Source organism: Euprymna scolopes, chromosome 3 (genome assembly GCF_053919585.1).
Source record: "Euprymna scolopes isolate OS-2025 chromosome 3, ASM5391958v1, whole genome shotgun sequence".
NCBI lineage: Eukaryota > Metazoa > Mollusca > Cephalopoda > Sepiida > Sepiolidae > Euprymna > Euprymna scolopes.
The window spans coordinates 26,070,611-26,078,425 of record NC_136484.1 but is presented as its reverse complement, the minus strand read 5'-3'; positions in this window follow the sequence as shown (position 1 = coordinate 26,078,425).

The following is a 7,815-nucleotide window of genomic DNA, read 5'->3' as shown; positions in this document are numbered from 1 at the left end:
GTCGGGAAATGCCATGAGGACTGGTTTGATGAGAACTGCGAAGAAATCAAGCAACGCTGCAAGAGGTTCAGTGTTGTTCAGGAACACTAGATCCATCAAAGCAAAGTACGCTAAGGCAAACAGCAAGCTCCAGAGCAGATGTAGGGAACTGAAGAACAGTTGGTGGATGGCTAAGGCTGCTGAACTACGGATTCTGGCTGACACCAATGACATGAAGGGTTTCTATGGGAGTATGAGAGCAGTCTGGGGCCCAAATGTGAGCCATCCCAATCAACTACTTGCAAGTGACTATTTCACTCTCCTCACTGACAAATGCAAGCTTCTAAAACGATGGACTGAGCATTTCAAAACATTGCTAAACGAGACGCCAGACATTGATGAACGAGCAATAATCAACCTGGAGCAATTCCCGACACAGCACTGGATGGACAGATGCCCTGACAGATGAAATCTGCAAAGCAGTGCTGATGTTACAGGATGGCAAATCAGCTGGGTCTGACGGCATATACCCTGAGATCATCAAGCGAGGAGGACAAAAACTACTTAGCACTCTCTGCACAATCATACAGAGTGCCTGGACCACTGCAATTGTCCCTCAAGATTGGAAAGACACACTGCTAGTGACCATATTCAAAAAGGGAGATCGCAGGCTGTGCAGTAACTACAGGGGTATATCACTGCTTTCAGTCCCTGGGAGGAAAAGTGTTCGCTCGTGTTCTCCTGAACAGGCTTACAGCGCATGCTGAAACCTTGCTACCTGAGGCACAATGTGGATTCCGTGCAAACAGAGGCACAGCAGATATGATCTTCTCACTCAAACAGATCCAGGAAAAATTGTGTGGAGCAAGATATGGGGCTGTACATGATCTTTGTGGATTTTACGAAGGCTTTCGACACGGTGGATCGAAGCACTCTTTGGGAAGTCTTGCTGGAGCTTGGCTTTCCTGCACACTTCACCAGCCTTGTCAGAGCCCTTCATTCAGGCATGAAAGCCACAGTTAAGTTGAGGGGCGAGCTCTCCGATCCGTTCGACGTGTAGAATGGTGTCAGACAGGGCTGTGTCCTCGCTCCAACCCTCTTCTCACTCTACCTGTCAGTTGTGCCTCGGCATGCCTTTAGAAATTGTGATAAGGGTGTTTTTATACGATCTAGGCCAGGAGCAGACCTTTTCAATGTCAATGCATACAAATCCGCAAATAGAACAACAAAGATACTTGTACGGGAGCTCATGTTTGCTGATGACACCGCATTTGTAGCGCGTAGTCACAAGGATGTGCAGGACATAATAACTCGCTTTGCAGGATCAGCCAAGGCCTTTGGATTGAAGATTAACATCAAGAAAACCGAAATGATGTACCAACAATCCTCTGGATCACCAGCAACAAGCCAGCCAATTAAGATTCAAGACCAGGAGCTTTACAATGTCAGCAAATTCAAATACCTAGGGACCACGGTCATGAACAACAACAAAATGGACGAGGAGATTTCTGCAAGTATGGCTAACGCCTCCATATCCTATGGAAAACTCAGACAGAAGGTCTGGCAAAATAAAGACCTGACTTTCAGAACTAAATGCTTGGTGTACCACGCCATCATCCTCTCGTCACTCTTATACGGTGCAGAAACTTGGCCAGTGTACAAACTGGTAGCCCGCAAGCTCAACACCTATATGATGAGACACCTCCGGCAGATTTTAAATGTTAAGTGGTATGACTTTGTCAGCAACAGGGAGATCCTATCACAAGCCAACCTCCCAAGCATGTATGACCTGCTCATCTGGAAAAACCTGAGATGGGCCAGGCACGTAAACAGAATGGAGAACTCCCGACTACCAAAACAGATACTGTTTTCACAACTGGAGGATGGGGTACCTAAGCTCAGGTTTCGTGACACCGTCAAACGAAATCTAAAAGACAGATTGATCCCTACTGGAAGCTGGCAGACCCTCAGTCGCAATCGTGACAAGTGGAGAATGATGGTTCACAGGAAGTCGTCTTTGGACACAAAGGACAGCACATGATGATGATAAGAGTAGTAGAAGTAGATGACCATCTTTAGCTAAATCACTTCTTCAAAATGAGATTCTACTTTTTTTGATGATAATGTGGCAGAAAGAAAAAAACAATTAATTTAGAATTTCAAGTAAGAAATCAGTTTAGCACATAAATTTAACACAAAATGATCTGCATTGCCGATCCATTCTAATTTTTTTTATCTTGCCTAAATGCTCAAAATCGAAACAAAATACTGGTAGAACATAACATTTTCGCTCGATTGTTGAAATTTATTTGTTTTTCTGTCTGTTTGTTTAATTTTCGATTTTGAGCGATTTTCAAGCATCCTTGTGAAAGGTTTATGGACAGCCATTTTTTATTCTAACTCAACAGAGTGAACACTAAGTTTGTTTTGAACTAAAAACATGCTTTAAAATAAGTTTAAACACAAATAAACTTATCCGGTAAATGGTAGAGTTTTGGTTTTGCTAACATTTGTTGCATATTTGTTTTTCATCTCTTTTTTGTTTTGCTAGTTACAGTAACAAATGCCCGAATCTCATTTTTCTATAGGCAGGGAAGGGATCTAAGTTTAAATGTAGATATAATTTCCTTTTCAATTGGACAACTTTTAAAGATTTTTATCTATACTTTTCACTTGTGTCTAAAGCCAAGAAGTGCCATAAACATTAATTATTTCGAAAGAAGCCGATGACAGACAATGATAGTGTCCAGACGGTGTAAACAAAATTGAAAAACCTCATCCAGTACATTTTAAATCTTTTGAATTGCTTGAAACGTTTAAAAAGAGAATACATGTGTATACCACATGTGGAGATAATCATGTTGGCTTGTTTGTTTTCATGTCATAATCGAAACCTGAGCTCATAGGCTGGGTAAGTTCTTGTGTAAAACTCAAGAGAGAAGTTGAGGGCGACAGATGCTTCCCACATGTAGTTGTTATCTGTCCAAGATCTGGGAAGAGAGAAAGTGTGTTGCTGGTTTAACGGTTTATAAACTCAGTCACGTGACTGAGAGTTGGCTTCTGATTGGACATGCCAGGGTGAAAGCATAATTTCAAACTCTCCAACTGCAAGAATTTGCTCCTGTTTGTGTTTGTTGTAAATCCATCTGCCACACAGCAATCTCTAAAGCAAATGACAAGAAGCGATGTTTAACTCTGTCTTAAGCTTTGACCCAAATTGATCAGCGTTGCTTCCATGTCATCTTCTATCCTTTCTATGATCGTATAAATCAGATGCAAATTGTTTTAAATCAACAAAGTTCTGCTAAAATTCAATCAATTCTGCAATAAGAACCGTGCAAAAATCTTAATTCTTTATTTAGCAATGTTATATTCCTGTAATCATCTAGTTTTTCCTCAACATGCTTGTCTCGTTTCTTCTGGAATGTGATTACGCTTGATCGAATTAATGATCGGACACATCTAACCTCCAAAAAATCAAAAGCATGCACAAACTATGAGAACTTTATATCACAATTAAAATGTATTTCTCTTCAAATGATGAACTAATCCTTATTTACCACTTAAAACTATATTATATGGATATTTGTTCATTGTTGATTAAATGATATTAGACTGGAATGGTGTTCAGAAAAAATGGAAAAACATTCGAAATTATTGAGGCTATCAGTAACTATAACAGTCTGATTGTAATATATATATATATATATATATATATGCAAATATTTATTTTAAAACTTTGAAATATGTATATTTACTTTTGAAATAAATATTTGTATCTTCAGCTCTCACATCCGCAATTGAGCACTTTATTTGATTTTTTTCATTGCCTCCTGACACGCTATTAGTGTTGGGACGATTAATCGGAAATCGGAAAAATTGGAACTTTTTGGGGTATCAGAATCGATATCGGAATTGGAAAAATGATAATCTAATTTCCGATTATTAACCAATTCTTTAAAATTTTTGAATAAAAAAAATGAAACAAGCACAAATTGTTTTGTTTTTGTTATTAGAAGTTGTTCCTTTACAACATAAGACTGAAAAGGGCCACAGGATGAGCTATAAATCTCGTTTACAGATTTAACATTGATTAGCAAAGTTTAATTCATTTTATTTAGTGGTCATTTATAACTTGCCTATTACCTTTGTAATCGTTTAGCATCTATTTGCTAAAATGTCTATGTGTCCTCATTGGCAGGAGTTCATATGATTATTAACAAGTTTTAAATACTCTGGGCGGAGGAGGGGGTTAAATTTCGTTGGCGTCAGCTGTACATTGGGATGTTTGTCATCAGCTTCTTCTGAAATAATTAAAGTTTTATGGCACCTTTTTGGACACAAGGAAATCCTCAGACTCTCCAAATCTAATTTAATTTGCTATTAGTTTTTATTGTAAGCAAAGTAAATATTCTAGAGTTCACTTGCCTATTCAATGTCACAGATTTTAAAAAGCTTTTTGCACCTATTAGATAAATTGCCATATGGTGTCTATTAGAGACTTCAGACCTTAATATCAAAGATTTAACATGCTTGGAATTTTTTTTCTGGTGCTAGTTTTGTATGATCACCACATCCTTTGAAATATTTCATGTTTTTTTTATATTTTGTTTGGTTTTGGCACAAGTGAAAATATAGATGAAAATCTCACAAGTTTATCAAAACTTTGGAAGAGCAAACATTAAGAAGTTTGTTAACTTAAAAAAAAAAAAAAAAAAAAAATTTCATTTACACTTAAAATACCCAAAACATAAGATTCTACTTTTTTAGGCGATTATGTGTGAGCACACTGAAACGTTATTTTAGAATTTAGAATGGGGGTTCAATTGTGCATATAAATATAATGTAAACTGATCCCATTTCGGTACATTATAGCTTTTTAAGCAATTAAGTCATTTTCACCACTAATTCTAAGGCCGATCAGCAAAATCATAAAATCACATGTAATTGATATAATTTTCGTATTGCCACTCATACTTAGGGTTAGTAGTAGGAAAGGAGTGGTTTTTATGACTTTTAACAATACTATATATTAATACGATAGCGTGTGTTATTTATTTTGTGTGTCACAATTACATCCAAGTGACTATTGTTTAAGTATGGATTCCTATGTTTTATAATAAATAATTTGACCAAGAATTCTTCGTAAGTTTTGGTTTTGATTATAGCTGATGGAACTCCAGTGATAAAATTATTTATTAAAAAAAAAAAAAATATGTATCAAGAATTCTTCATAAATTTTGGTTTCAATTTCGATTATAGCTGAAGGAACTCAAGCTGATGCCCCAAAGTCATATGGATATAGTTTTATATTTTTGAAATGGCAACTTTATAATATATAAAAAAAAAAAATCGATAGAACATTAACTCTATAATAATATATACAAAATCTGTAAGAATTAAAATCTCAATTTGACTTTGTTTAGAATCCAAATAAACCTTTTGTTGTCTTTCAATTCGCAATACATTACAAGGAAAACATTTGAGAAAAAATATACCCGGAAATTACCAGGGGATGTATGTAATTTGAAAATTTACGAAAAAAAAAAATATAAATAAATATTTATAAATATAAAAAAATCGGAATCAGAATTGGAAATCGAATTGGAATCAGAAATTTAGAAAAGAATCAGTAATTGGATCAGAATTGGGAAACATTTTGGAATCGTTCCACCTCTAATATATATATATATATATATATATATATATATATATATTCAAGCATGTCTGATGTTTTGGATATCTTTTCAATTCGCCGAGCAGAAAAAGAATGACTGTCGTGTTCACTCAGACGTGCTTGAATAAATAATGATTTGCTGCCAAAATATATACATATGATTACTTCATTAAATCACATAAATTTATACTTTCATATATTAATTTATGTGTAAACTTTAAGTATTTACTTCAACAGTGCTCAATACGTAGGTAGAGCTCCCATATATATTTTATAACTTACTATATATATATATATATATATATACACACACATGATATACTAGATGGCCTCCATTTAGCTTTTTTTTGGGGGGGGGGGTCACCCTGTATATAGTCTAAAGAAGCCTTGAATAAAATAAAAATGAAAAAATAAAAATAAAGAATGCAGTTTAGATTCCCGGAAGGAAAAAAAAAAAAAAAATTAATTTTAACCTATCGCAGACTAAGCACCTACATAATCCGATTTCTAAAAAGTTTATGATGACCAAAGAGAATTCATTTATATATGGATGAAAAAAAAAATAAAGAAAAAAAAAAACTTAACTAAAATTGTTAAATAGAAATAGACTTAGCACCTGCATAAGCTGATTTCGCAAAAGTCTTCAATTTTAAAACAGAATTTAACTACATAAGGATGAATAGAGAAAACCTTAACTAAAATTTTGTAAATAGAAAACGGGGATCATCAGCTTCTTACCATGTAGCTGTTTCGGATATTTAAAAACAGGACAGCTGTTATATACATGGCTCTCCAGTGGATAATACCACTTCCCAAATAAAAGAAATGTAAAATAATACGGTTACTATTTTTACTAATATATGAAAAGAAAATAGATAAATAAAATATAAAAATATAAAAAGATAAACTATTAATAAGTAAGTTTTAGATTACAAGATCCATTCTACGACATGTTAACGAGCATATAAATGCTATGAGAATAAAAATGCATAAAAGCTTAAGTACCTTAGGTACCAGAAAGGCAAATAGATAAGAGGAAGAAAACCTAGCCATACATATCTAAAAACCCAATATATAGTCTAAAGATATATATATATATGTTGTTACGCTGTATCCCAGCCTTACTGGGGATGGTAGAGATGGGTGACATAACAAGATATATGAAAAAAGAAATTTCCCAGGTTCCTTGATAATGCGTTGGTATGGAAAGGGAAATCCGTCTCTAAGACAACAATAAAAAGAAATGTACTGGACAACGAAATCACATAAGAAATAACGAGGACAAATACGAATGAAAAATTAACAAACTTTTATTTATATAAAAATAAATAAAATTCAATTCAATTAAAAAAAAAAAAAAAAAAATTAGTAAATATATATATATATATATATATATATATATATATATATATAAGTGAAATAGTCTTATGTCATTCAAATTTTACCAAGAGAAAATATATATAATCAACATGTAACAGATTATGTTCATATCAAGGAAAAAGTTTGTCTACTCTGTTTGAAATGGATCATAAGTTATGAGTGAGATGAAAAGTTTTGGATGGATAATTTACGGATTTTCTTTTAAAATATGTCCTTTCTTTTGTTTTAAGATTTCTTCCTTTTGGTTCGCTTATATTCAATCGTCTTCCTTTGTTGCTTACAATTGTTATGCATGCGATTGGCTCCAAATTCTCGTTTCTGAAGCTCATATAAAATCACTGGCCTGTTGTTAGTATTTCTCCATTCTTTTAATTTTTCGTCCAGCTAGATCGTCGTTGGGTTTATTCTTATTCCGTCAGTCTTTTCTCTTTGGCTGCTTTTGCCATTGTTGCTGCCATCGTCTTGCAGTTATGTCTCATTAATGTCGTCACCGTTGCTGGTCTAGAGTTGGTTTCACAACGACATAATCACCTTTCACTGCCTTTGCCACCCCCGACTGTTGCTTCTCAATGCAAATCTGCTTGTTCACGACTCTTGCCAGTCTCGTCTCTCTATATATGGCCTATCTCTCTCTGTACAGTTTATTTCTCTCTATCTTCTCTCCCCCATGAGCTTTCTTTTCTCTTTCCTCTTCCGCCCTTCGTTCATAGTATCTCTTTCTCTTCCTTCTGTCCACAGGTCTCCTCCTCTTGTTTACGTAACGAAAACAAACAGACGGC